General features: G+C 37.1%; 1 protein-coding gene across 3 annotated transcripts in view; it reads left to right on the top strand.

Annotated features, from left to right (window-relative positions):
• lrrn1 (leucine rich repeat neuronal 1) overlaps positions 1–14070 on the top strand; it is a 114944-nt gene that overhangs the window by 50546 nt on the left and 50328 nt on the right. Inside the window, exons 1-2 of one of the 3 annotated variants that reach the window (XR_007035439.1) lie at positions 4797–5506; positions 7990–13186. The exons of 1 other annotated variant lie outside the window; for it this stretch is intronic. The gene's annotated coding sequence lies outside the window, so the exon portion shown is untranslated. Of the gene's footprint in view, positions 1–4796; positions 5507–7989; positions 13187–14070 lie in introns of those variants that run through there. One more of the 3 variants, XM_047347810.1, reaches the window with a different exon arrangement.

Below are 14070 nucleotides of genomic sequence, written 5' to 3'. Positions count from 1 at the left end.
GGTTAAACACTGAAAGACAGGGCCAAGTGGATCATTGGTAGAGGGTGAGCATTAAGTTGTAGCCAGCAGAAGGTTGGACGATGCCCCCCTCCAGAAAGGTGTCACAGGTAGACACAGAGTCAGGCCAGGTGTAGCTCCTAGGAAGAGAAAAGAGAGAGAATATAAAGTTAAAAACTGAAATAACAGCAAATAATGCAAAATTGGAGAGTAGTGTGAGAATGTAGCGGAGAGAGTGAAGTGGTCATTATGTCCTCCAGCAGCCTAAGCCTATAGCAGCATAACTACAGAGATAGCTCAGGATAACCTAAGCCACTCCAACTATAAGCTTTATCAAAAAGGAAGGTTTTAAGCCTAGCCTTAAAAGTAGACAGGGGTGTTTGCCTCACGGACCAAAACTGGGAGCTGGTTCCACAGGAGAGGAGCCTGATAACTAAAGGATCTGCCTCCTATTCTACTTCTAGAGACTCTAGGAACCACCAGTAAACCTGCAGTCTGAGAACGAAGTGCTCTGTTAGGAACATATGGAACAATCAGATCTCTGATGTATGATGGAGCTAAATCATTAAGGGCTTTATATGTGAGGAGGAGGATTTTAAATTCAATTCTGGATTTAACAAGGAGCCAATGGAGGGAAGCTAAAATAGGAGAAATATGATCTATTTTTTTAATTTTCATCAGAACTCTTGCTGCAGCATTTTGAATCAGCTGAAGGCTTTTAACTGCATTTTGTAGACATCCTGGTAGTAAAGAATTAAAATTGTCCAGCCTTGAAGTAAAAAATGCATGGACTAGTTTTTCAGCGTCAATCCTGGATAGGATATTTCTAATTTTGGCAATGTTCCGGAGGTGAAATAAGGAAATCCAAGAAACCTGTTTATTATGGGATGTAAATGAAATGTCCTGGTCAAAAATAACACCAAGATTTTTTACTTATTATCGGAGGTCAATTTAATGCCATCCAGGTTAAGTGATTGACTAAGCAGTTTCTTTTTTAAAGACTCCAGTCCAAAGACGACAACTTCTGTCTTGTCTGAATTTATAAGCAAAAAATTTAAAGTCACCCAAGTTTTTATGTCTTCAAGACATGCTTGTAGTCTATCTAACTGGTTGGGCTCATCAGGATTCATGGAAAAGTACAGACACATGTCCATTATCTGAGGCCATAAGAATATCATTAGTGACTTTCAGCAGAGCTGTTTCAGTGCTATGATGAGCTCTGAAGCCTGACTGAAACTCTTCTAACAGGTCACTGCTGTGTAAATGCTCACATATTTCATTAGCTACCATTTTCACTAGAATTTTAGATAAGAATGGAAGATTGGATATTGGTCTGTAATTTTTCAAGTCATCTCGATCAAGCGAAGGTTTCTTAAGTAAAGGTTTAATTACAGCTACCTTAAAAGCCTGTGGTACATATCCATTTACTAAAGATAGATTAATCATATCTAAAATGGGGCTGGTAATCAGAGGGAACACTTCCTTAAATAATTTGGTTGGGATTGGGTCTAACATACAATTTGAAGGTTTAGATGAAGCTAATATATTTGATAATTTAGGAGGCTCCACAGGCTCAAAACAGTCTAAACACAGATCAGGTTCTACAGTTACTTCCAATGTTGTCTCACTTGCTGAGCATTAAATAATCATCTTCGGGAGTATGTCAAATGTTATTTTTAATAGAATCAATTTTATTTAAGAAGAATCCCATAAAGTCATGACTACTGAGATCTAAGGGAATGGATGACTCAACAGAGCTATGACTGTGTGTAAGTTTAGCAACTGTACTAAAGAGAAACCTAGGATTATTCTTGTTCTCTTCTATGAATGATGAGAAATAAGCTGTTCTGGCTTGGTGAAGTGTCTTTTTATACAACAATAGGCTATTTTTCCAGATTAAGTAGGAATCGTCTAGGTGTGTAGAGCGCCATTTTCTCTCCAATTTTCTAACATTGTGCTTTAAAGTACACAGCTCTGAATTAAACCAGGGAGCCGTATTGTTTTACGTATTACCTTTACATCAGTACCATACGTTTGCATGTAGACCTTATAACTGTGGAGCTATACTTGATTTACTTAAGTTATATAATTTAACAGGTTAAACTGGTTGCTTGTAAAATTCATATCAACATAAGTCCACTACCCAACAGCTATTTGTTGACTATATGAAGCCTTAGTATTTTTGTTCTTACATGTTGTATTCTTTCCAACCCAGTTGGTTAACAATCCGCTATCTTTGACTGTTTTTTTACAAGGCATCTTTGAACTTAAAAAACCCACAAAAATATTTCAAAATGCACTACATGTTATTTTCTCCTTATATTAAAAACAAAAATGATTATTCAGTCAACAGCTCAGCACAACAGAAGTCATTTGAGAGAAAATGAGACTTCAAGAGCCTCGGTAGACTGTATTATAAGGATTGTTGCTAATCACAATCTTCACACTTTGATTGGTCAATATATACATAGCCTATCCAGAACTATAATCTATTAGGAATAATGTCAGGGAACTAATGTTATATTTCAAATTTCACAGCTTTTTTACAGCTCTTTTTATTTTTCAGTCCAACTGATTTCAGTCTAATTTCACAAAATCAGGTAGTACAGCTAAAGTATATAAATGTATTCAGAGACACACACACTTGAAAGAATGGAAAAAAAAAAAAAAAACATTTCATAAAATTATATCTTAAACTAAATTGAAACATAAAAACCTACATTTCTAGTTGAGGAGACAATTTTTGACAGAGAAATGTGATGTAGTCTACATAATGATTTGTTGGTGACAGGCTATTTACTTCATTGTAACCTCTAAAACAGCTAATTGATAGAAACATAACTGCATTTTCATTGGCCCCAATGCATCTCATCATCACACATCTCCTCAAAGTAGCTTTTTCTTTTAACCAATATTATAGTAATACTGCTGAGTGACAGCTGTTGTTAACGCAAAAGACGTTCTAGGCACCTACATAGTCTTTAGCTATCAGTTAGCTCTTGAAACAACAACAAACTACTGTCTGAGTGATAAAACCTGATTGGTCAGATAAAACTAGCTTCTCACTTGTTTCCTCCTCTGCAGAGAGCGCACAGCCTTCTTTTCTCCCCCTGAGTATGTGTGTGTTGTCTTTCAGCCCCTCCCTACTTCGACTGCTTCTCCGTTGGTGATGAGGCAGAAATTATACAAGTTGTCTTGTTGTCTGACAAGTACGCATGTCATTTTATAATATTTTAATACTAGACACTGAATATAACACAAAGGATATAAGACTGCTGAAAAAGTAATTTGTTATAGTTACTAGTTATTTCTCCCAAAAAGTAACTGAGTTACTCCACTTTAAAAGTAACTAGTTAATATGGAAAGTAACTATTGTGTTACTTTTTTTTTAAGTTGAAATATGTCTATGAATTTAGATTTTTTCTTATTTTTCACAAGCCAGTTGCATAAAGTGGAATTACATAGACAAGAAGCCTACTTACACCAGACTTTTAATATTTACTTCACATGTACTTCCACATGTACTTACACATGTACTTCCCCTTTGAAAAAGCAATTTTCCATCTAGACTTGTCATTGTTGCAGCTTACATCTGCTAGTTTGCCTGAGCAGGGCTGTTGTGTGCATTTGTGGTTTGTGTGCCAATTGAACACGGCCTCAGATTGGTTACAATGAAAGCTTATTACTCTACCTTAGCCAATCATCACCACTTATGCGATTGTCTTGCCACCCGCTCCTCTCTTCACCAAAAAAAAAAAAAAGCTTAGCTCCTGTGGCTGTAAGCCACGACAGCTTCAATGAGTAGCTTTCGTTTATAATGCGCCCTATTTAATTGTTAAAAAAGTAACTGTGACGCTCCATGAGAAAAGAAGGAACAAGTGTGGGAGAAGAAAGTTTCCTAATTTAAAAATGATGAAGAGACAACTGGTTTCCTCTCAAAGCCGACGCGGGGGACCTTTTATTCAGAACACATCTCTGAATACATCTTCATTCAAAATCCCAAAGAATCCCAATATCTTTTTCATTACTCAAGATATATATACAACAGTCATATCATTGTGGTGTATGTGAGACTTTTTGACAAATCAGATGTACCCTTTCACTTACGCACATTTTGGCACTCACAACATTGATTCTCAAGCGCAGTTCCAGGAATACAGAATCAGCTATCATCTGCAGGAAATCAAACTGTTCTACGTGACAGTTTGTACCATAACAATTTCATCACTCCGGTCAACTCCCCCATTCCTGAGCTAAACTGGACTGCTGAACTAATGTCAATGCGACCTGGCAGGACTCAGGATATCATGAATCTGCAGCCTGCAAGTTTACTACTGCAATAACAAGCCCATCAGTCATTCTTGACACCAAGAACTCTCCCTTAGGTAATTTGTTCCCAAACAGGCCTTGCATGCTGCTCAGAGTGACCTCTCCCTCATGCCCAGAACAAAGAATTAACATAATTCATCTTTACATATGGTAGAAACAATAACATTTTTAGTCTAACAAACAAAGCTTTAAGCTTCCACAAAAGTTGGCAGAGAGCAAAAGGAGAAAAAGAGTAAAAAAACATACATTTCTGAGAAAATGATTTTTGTTTTATTGCAAAATGTGCAAACTGAAGTTATGAAGTAACCAGCCAGTGCTCTAAATGACAGTTTTGGACGTTTTAAAATTGTAAATTTTGTGTTTAAACTCCGCCTGTTTTCAACGTAACACCCAGCCGGCCTGCATCTGCATAGCGGGGAAGGAAAACCCACAACTCATTCAGTTTGGCTCCCGCGCTAGCTTTTGTTATGCATGTCGGCCAATAAGCTGTGTGCTTGAAGTTAGCACAGGGCTACTTACAGCAGCTGGTATTTGAATAGGAATGTGTTTTTCTTCAAGATGTACCAAGCTGAACGCATGATCCAAGAACTGAACCATGTTTGTTACAGCGTTCGCTGTGGGAGTAGATGTTCACCAGGACCGATGATGATGCCGGACTCTCTTCAGATTCTGAATCAGAAGGAGATGAAGCAAAATAAATTGATGATAGTGACTGCATAACTTTGGAGAACATTTGTAGTTTCTAGCTGACATTAACCCAAGACGAGGATGATGAAGAAAGCTTTGGACTGGCAGCAGAGGAGCTAGAACGTAAGATATCAGAAGCTATTGCCATCACAACATTTGAAGAAGACAGAGACAGTGAAATGTAGAAGATCCGTAACTTTGACTGTAAATGCTACGGGAGAAGAAAACATAATTTTTCTCTTGGAACACAGTCTTGTACCCGCAAACTTTCTCCAGAGACCATGTGCAACATACAGAGGGATTTCTTAACAGCAGAAAGAGAGTGGGAGGACATGAGAATCATCTGACATCTTGAAGCAAACCGGCATACAGTAGAAACGTTAGCGATGACAACATCCACCAAGAAGACACCAGCGAAAAGAAAACATGCTAGAACAACTTATTGGATCAGAGGCATCGAAGTCTGCAGGAATACCTTTCAGTTTCACATGGAGTGAGTTTGACATCTTTTGACTATTTTGATGCATAATATTGAAAATAAATCATGTATTTTCAGCGAAGCGGATAGATTCATGTGAACCTGACAAGTCAAATATTAAAAGCGTAGATAACTATTTCCTATGTTTTCCCTGTTCAGAATTTCCCCTTTTTAGAAACACCGACTCAAAACGTGTAAACTATTGGCCCATAGTTCCATTCGTACCTGCATTCTGATCAGACACAAACACTGATTACCAACCCCCAAACTGCTGTCTGTCTCATTGTCCCACCTATTGAGTGATTGATTGCTGCAACCAGAAAGACTGGTCGGATTACTTTGTATTTTAAAATGGCTCATAAAACACTTTATTTGAAAAGTTCCTTTAAAAAAACAAAAAGAGCAAGTTCCTTTAAAAAAACAAAAACAGCAATTAAAAAGAGCAGGAAGGGTTAAGGTTAGGGTCATGTTAGGGTCATGTGTCAACATGTTAATTTCAGACCAAGTTGCAGTCATTATGCAACAGTTGACATTTTTCAATTTTGTAAATGTCAAGTTAAGTTTTTTACTTAGTTTTTCTTGTGTGTGTTTGGACAGTTAAAAGATGTTTGTGAAATGCACACAAATATTGTAAGGCAGTGCTGTAAATTATCTTAATATAGAAAAAATACTGCCATGAGTTCAATGACAGTGCAGTCATTGGAGCTTCTGTTGACAAACATTGTTGGGGGTGGTGTTGCAGCAAGCAATTCAAACTTATTCAAATTAACAGCTTTTGTTACAGCCCAGCTTCCAGGGTGATTCCAACAAAACTTTGAAGCCTATTTTCTGCTTTAAGTACTTTGGAGAGTGCTATCATTCAAATTGTCATATCTTCTTCAATTCTTTTTTTATTTCCACAGCTTTGACATCATTGGAAAGCTTTGACTCCACTCTTTCATTAATCTGGAATAACTCAAAATAACCATAGGTAAACTTCCTGGATTTGCCACGGCCTGTCACAATTCATTTGATTACTCATTACTGAAAAAAGTAACGCCATTAGTAACAGCGTTTATTTTAATTATTCCCCTCCATGATTACATGTAACTACAAAAAATTCATTTCTGATCAGAGTGATTTCTTCATGAGCAAGAACAAAACAGATTTTAAAAAAAGCCTGGGTTTTCATCTGGTCTAAACTTCACAGAATAAATCTATTCATCAATTTTCACTGCTGTACACCCTTACAGATTACTTCTGCTTTTGCTATGCTTTCAGACAAAGATAACCAAATACAAGTTATTACGTTATTAAGGGAAAAAAGTTATCCAAAACAAATTTGACCCTATATGAAAATAAATTTGCACCCTCGCTAAATCATAAATTAACAGTAATTAACCTCATTTGGACAGCAAAACTGAAAATTTGGTTGTCTTTGAAAGAAGAGAGGGAAATCTGTTACAGAGCAAATACTGTTCAACAGTACTGTAGGTTAAACTAAAAAGTCAGGATAAGGGTGCTTTTTTAGATGTCTCCACATGTTTCATGAAACGCTCAATCCAGTGAGAGCGGTAGAAGTCAGTCCTCCCCTGAATCACCAACTGAGGTACTCACAGGCCTGAATCAGCAGACTTGTATAAGGACCGCTGGCTTCGCAGGTCAAGGGAATGATGTACTCATGGCGTAGTTGGTGGACCAGACATCTGCAGGATAGCTGTCAGTTATTTTTGAAAGGTCATGGTTGTTTGGGATTTAACCATCTGAATGGCCAGAGGCAGCTCAGAGGCAGCTCGGAGGCGGCTTGTCTTTTTCCGGTTTATGGTGGAAACCTCTGTCTCCTCTATTTATATATCTGTTGTTGTTTGTTTAGTCACGCCCTTTTGCATTCTGTCCTGGATTGAGTTGGGATTAATTGATTATCTTTTCCATAGTTTTGATTTAATGTCTCAGCAACTACAAGAAAGCCAAGCTGAATGCACACTTGTAAATCATCCCCTTTCATTAAGTTGATCTTGTGACAATAGAAATTGTTAGCGTGTATAGACATACACATTGAGGTGGTCAACAACTGTCACATCTGCTAAAACCCACTGAGTTAATATTTTAATTGTAAAAAAATTATTTCCAAAAGTCTTTGTGATGAAGTGTAAATGTATTTGAGATAAATTCTTCTTCCAATACAACTTGAAGTAATAATGAATCACTAAAACATGTTTGAACATGTAGGTGTATTTGCATCTTTGTCACCTTGCAACCACTGCACATAAACAAATTTTCAGAAAGCTAATGGAGTAAATAAAAATGTTTTAGCTCATTTTGACTCTATCCCCACAGTCTTTTATCTTTACGCCTGCCAATAAGTGAGAAGTAGCAGTAGTGCTGTTATAAAAATAGCGATGTTTCTATACATTTCAAATCCTTTGACATCTCCTTTTTAATAGTTTATTTTTGTCTTCTGGGTTTGGTCCTGTCATCTGTTAGGAAGGAACTGATTCTACCTCTCTGTTTTCCTTCAGCTCCTGTCGGTCCCATCTCAGTTGCTCTCCTTTTATGGAGATGTTCAAAGCCGTCAGTGGGACGCCGAGTGGAAGACATCATTTGAATTTCAAAGGCCTGACAGAACACATTGCTTCTATAAAGTGTAAAGGTCCTTTTGACAAGAAAGTGTCCTCAAAATTAATCATCTACATTGAGAGTTCTTTACAGGCTACCTCCACTGCCAGCAGGGCAAGCAGCCAAAGAGGTTGTTACAGAGAATAGGAAGATATTGCCAGACTTCATAAAAAGAAATATATAGCCACAACCCTCCCACACCATGCTGATTCCAGGCCCGAACATTGTTTTATGAGGCAAGCAGCATGAGGTTAACTGGTCCCATTTGTGCTTCTTATTCACATCTGTGCATTTCTTCTGTTTAGTGCAAAAAAGGTTCTTAAATCGTGTCATTGCCAATGCACCCCAGGGAGATGTAAAATGATCCATGAAAACACAAAGCTGGAGCTTCTCCTGAGGCCCCGATGATGAGACATACGGCAGCAATGAGCATAAGACAGCCTCTAGTCATCAGTGCTACGGGCTAATTAGCCATCACTAATGTGAAGCAGCTTGATTTACAGGGCCTGTCCCTTTTACGTCTCCATGGACACAATATGATCACTAAGGACTGGTGTAGGCCCACTACATGATACCATAAAAAAGCACTTATGGCCACTTAGTATACTGTCATAAGTCACCATGTGAAGGAGTGTGTAGAGTGTGTCTAGAACCATGGGATATTTCAACACTACACATGCTTTCATGTTTTAGTGTGCTAAAGGATAAAAATATCTTTGAAGCAAAAGGGATTCTGAAACTACCGGTGGACCATCATCATTTAACAATCGTTTTGCAACAATCGTTTTTTAACATTGAAGTCCCAACTTCAAGTAGTAATTTCATTTAGCGGAGCATTGAAAGCCCTTCCAAAATGTAGTACACTAAGATAATGAATTGCATGTTAAAAGCTAAGAAACCTTAAAATCCACCATTCTTGTATATTTTACTCTGTTTTCGTGACCCAAAACAGAATATTCATCACAACAATTGTCACAACTTCAACATTTTTAGATGTTGACTTGACACTTTCAGTTATTGTCCTTAGATTAAAGTGCTTCCTTTTTCGATGATCTGAATAAATAGTCCTTTATTCAACCAGCAGATCAAGTTTGTTACTTCAGAAAAGTATGCATTTCCACCATAATAACAGCTACAGAAAATTGGACTTTTAAAAGCAAACCTTAGTTAAATTCTGAAATAAATATAAACACATATAGCTTTCAAATAATTACCTTACTAGTTAGCGCATTAAATGGCATTAAAAATGATGTGAATTTTAAGGGTTAAACCATATGCAACCCCACTCATACTCCTATTTTTTAGCAATTTTGACAGGGACACTAGTTTTTATTCAGATTAGAAAATGATGTGCTCACTTATCAAATCTCATTTAAGTACATAGGCCACTAAAAACATGAATCAACAGGCTATTAGGAATAGGAATCGTATTTTGAGTGAACAGTAGCGCAATCACAAATAAAACAACTGGAACAAAAACAACAGCTGCACAAGCACTCGTAGTACAGTATGGTAGGTACTTAAAGCAAATCCATTTCTGTACCGATACAAGAGATCCTGGTAAAAGGGAATCAAAATATTTAACATAAAAGTAATTACAGAGCTGCCTTTTGATACTGATTAGTGTATAAAAGTAATCTGTTGAAATGATTTTGTCATGTTATGAATTCTTTTTTATTCATTAGATTAAGCTGAGCATCTTAAAATTATTATATTGTCCTTTCTAATAGATGTTATTTCTTTTCTGTAAGTGGAATCTAAGGCTACATAGTGTTTATTTTTCATGTCTGATACCTATATTACAATAACGTTTCTCTCATCTACCTTCACACATGTATGAGTTTGTGTGACATCCCACTCTTAATCCATAGGGTTTAATGTGATGTTACCCTCTCCTTTGCAGCTATAACTGCTTCAACTATTCTGGGAAGGCTTTTCTATTGGGGTTAGGAGAGTGCATTTGTGAAACTTGTACCATTCTTCCAGGAGAGCTTTTATGAGGTCAGACACTGATGTTGGATGAGTAAGTGTTGCTTACAACCTCAGCTCTAATTCATCCTGAAGGTGTTCTATAAAGTTGAGGTCTTGCTTGGTGGACTAGTTTGCACTCATTGGTACAGAAAAGGGCCATTCCCAAACTGTTCATACAGGACTGAGAACATAAAATTGTCAAAAATGTCTTGTGTGATGTCACGTTTGATTCAGAGAGGACATACTCAACTCTTTTGTCCTTTATTGTGATTGAAGCTGGACAGATATTTTTCTATATGCATCACCAGCAGCAACCCAAATAAATCAGAACAGATATTTAGTCTTCATTTGTTAATTCACAACTAATATACTTGACTTTATTTTAAATGATCCAGAGTTCACCTTTTGGCAATACATTTAACTATGATGTGACAAATGGTTTATTTCTGCTTTACTTTGTACTCTCATGTGATGCCTAGAACCATCTTAGCCCACACTGTTCATCTCTGTCATCCTGGTGTTGTATGCTATATTGTATACACAGAATACCAAATGTGTTAATCTGCTTTTTAATGCCACCATTATCATTAAGGCCGGATTCTATGAATAAGTTGACTGTTTCCCAAAATCAATCTAGGAATAAAATCAATAGGTGGCAGTATGTCACATCTGTATTTAGGGGGATTAATCACCTAATATCAATTTGTCCATTTTCTGTGCACATTTAATCCTGTTAGGGGTCATATAGTCATGCAGTAGACAGAGTTACCACTTAACCTCACTTATATATCTCATGGCTGTTGGAAGAAGTAGAAAATCAACAGTAAAGTAGCACAGTTGTTTGTACCTCGAATGTCAGTTTTTTTTTTGTACAATCCTCATTTTCTAATATGACAGCACTTGGTTTTCTCCTGTAACATTTCTAGCCTATTGTCACTGCTTAAAAGAAACAGGCATTTGTTTCCCCAGGGAATCAAATAGTTGTGGATTACCAATTAGAAGTTCCAAGAAACTCTGATCAACTTAAAAAGTTAAGAAAAATTAAAAATAAGCTTGAAAATTGTGCCACCGCTGATTTTGCTAAAAACAATTATTTCTTAACATTTTTCCCCCAAATCAGTATAAATTCTCTTGCATTAAAGGTTTGATTTTTCTCAAATGTTTAGTGCGAGATTATGCTACTTGAATAATTTATTTGAAGTTGATACACATCTTTACTGGGGTGCCAACAAATTTGCTCATGTCTTTGCAGTCTACCTGCAAAGGATAGCCACAGTCTAGTTCTGATAGCAGTTAGCATTTCAAAGTAACCCAAGGGCACTCTATTGGCATAGTTATTGTGTAAATTGGTTATTTCCCACAGTTTAATAATAATAATAATTTTAAAGTAATAGTACATGAGTATAAAATGAAAAAATTAATTAAATAGATATTAGTAAGGGTCCAGTGAAATAGCCTAATATTTAATTAATTGGGCTTGTAATATGGGAACCAGCCTCAAACTGTATTTACAGCACCATGCTGTGAATCTTACTCCCATCTTCAGATGCAAAATTTTCCACTCTGTGAAATATAAATGTTAAATGTAAAACCTCAAAATCTGCATGTAGAAGTCTCAGCATCTGCAAGACATGCAAAGACCAACTAAATAACCCACTTTCTGACAGCTTGTTTTTCAAATTTGGGGAGCTTCTCAAAAGCTAAACTATCTGAGAAGCCTCTGATTCTTTTAGTGTCTGTTTTAGTATCTTTGCTTTCTACTGCTGCAGGCTCATGTGAGAGGAATCAACCAGCAGAACAGGAAGGAGAGAAAGACGCAGCACCCGTTCCTCACCCACACAGACTCCCTCTGCTCCTTATAGAAAGGGAGGAGTGGATGACAGGACAGGGAAAACAGTAATTTGGTATTTCAGTAACAGTCAGGATGCTGTCATAATTTCCACTCTTTTTTTTTTTCTCACTTTTTGAAAATCAGTTCAATTCCACTTTTACTTATTTGACTGTGTCTTCATCATCAGACGCAATCCATCAGTATATTAGGTTAACACTCTGCAGAGTAATCACCAATTGGCAAAAAGCCATTATCCTACAAAGATCATAGTAATGATGAGTCTGACAACCTTTGTGTCCCCTTATTTAGTTTATTTCATTTAAGTGATGTGTCGTGTAGCAGTCAGATAGACAGCAGACAATCATCTATGCAACATCATCATCATTTATTCCTTCAACATAACCATGAAAGCTGATTTCCCTGCTGTGTTTCATTAATCTAAAAATGTGTGGGCCTTCTAAGAGAATAATTTGCACACCTCCTGTTTCTGAGGAAAAGCCCCTTTAATATTCTAACTCATGCAAGGAAACAAACTTAATGTGACCCTTGTAATAAGAGAGCAGCCTTTGCAGTCTCCAGCTCCTGTTTTCCACCAACAGCAGTCCAGGAGCCCCAGCTGAATATCAAGTGATTTTCAGAGATGCTGACAGGCCAGAGGCCAAAAAGCAACACAAGTACTAGTTTGTCTTGGGCTCAGTCACAGAACAAAGAACCACAGAACCACCAACCTAATCCCAAATCAAGTTCTATTAGTACAGAGTCCTGACCATCCACTCTCAATTGCCTTCTTTGGATTCAACCACATTGTGCATAATTCATCACCACAGAGAAAAAAGCTGTTGGAATCTGTTGGAAGCTGCTGGAATCAAAGGCAGATAAACAGAATATTTTGCACTATACAAAACCTGAGGAACAGATTTTGACTATTTGCAAAAAAGCATGTGCAAAAGAGCTTAAAGGGCAGCAAACACAAGACTGTTGAGAATTGGTGGAGACAGAACACCACACTAAAAGCATAACACGGTGGCTGCACAAGAGGAGAGCGGTAATGGCAAAATGTCCAGCTCAAATGGAAGTTTTAAAGGTGAAGATTGATATGATGAGCTGTCAAGTCAGAAGCAAATATTTCTGGGAGCAGATGTAACAACATGCTTGGAGATGTAAACTGGGACACTACCCAAAGATTTAAAAGCATTCTTTAGTGATCCCAGTCTCCACGTAATTCGCTACTATGGGCAGTGATATCTTGTGACAACAACTGTAATTGAAGTAAATAAAATTCTTGTAGCATTCAGACATATCATTTGTGCTCTGGTTCTGTTCAGTATCATTATGCTTATGCACACAGCAAACATCATAGTTCTATTTCTCCACAATGCCTTTGTGACTGGGATCCTTTGCTGAGCTGTGCAGTAATTGTGTGAAACAGCAGGGGTGAAGGGAAGCAGCTTAAAGTCGTTTTTTTCTAAATTAGTCCATGTTGTCCTGATGAGGATTTAACAGCACATCTGACGGCAGCATTTATCACCCCACTTAAACTATACCGTAAGTCATTCTGCAGGAAGGTTTCTCAGAACAATGTGTAGTTTGGCACAAAAAGTAACTTCGAGCTAACACCACACAGGTTATGGTTATATACCCTCATATTCAATAATTAGAACATTATTAAAAAGTGTATTTATTTTAGTAACTCAATTCACTAAGTGAAACACAAGATATAAATATATATAAATATATAAGATATATATTGTTATATATGAATTGCGCCGCTCAAGGTGGCAGCAGGTTGGAGCAGCTCTGTTACTTTTGATTCTGATTTATTCTTTTTTGGGAACTATTCCTCTTGTGGTGGATACAGTTGATTTTTTTTGGATGACTGTCCACTCCAGTGTTGGATGCTGTGCAGCTTGGAGGATTTTTCTTAATACGTTCTATTTTTGGACATTTGTTATGATGCATTGCCATGGCAACGGGGTTGTTCTTACAACCGGGAGCAGCTGATTAATATCTCAAAAGCTCAAATAATACTTCAACTACAACCCCAAACATCTCTACAGCAAGACCTCCGCTAGGCAAATCAGATCACAATCTTGTTTTTCTCTGCTCGAAATATAAGCCCCTTGTTCAGAGGTAACCTGTAATAAAGAGGACTGTGAGAAAATGGTCACAGGAAGCTGAAGAA

The sequence above is a fragment of the Girardinichthys multiradiatus genome, chromosome 20 (genome assembly GCF_021462225.1).
Source record: "Girardinichthys multiradiatus isolate DD_20200921_A chromosome 20, DD_fGirMul_XY1, whole genome shotgun sequence".
Classification (NCBI taxonomy): Eukaryota; Metazoa; Chordata; class Actinopteri; order Cyprinodontiformes; family Goodeidae; genus Girardinichthys; species Girardinichthys multiradiatus.
This window is presented reverse-complemented; position numbering and strand designations above follow the sequence as displayed.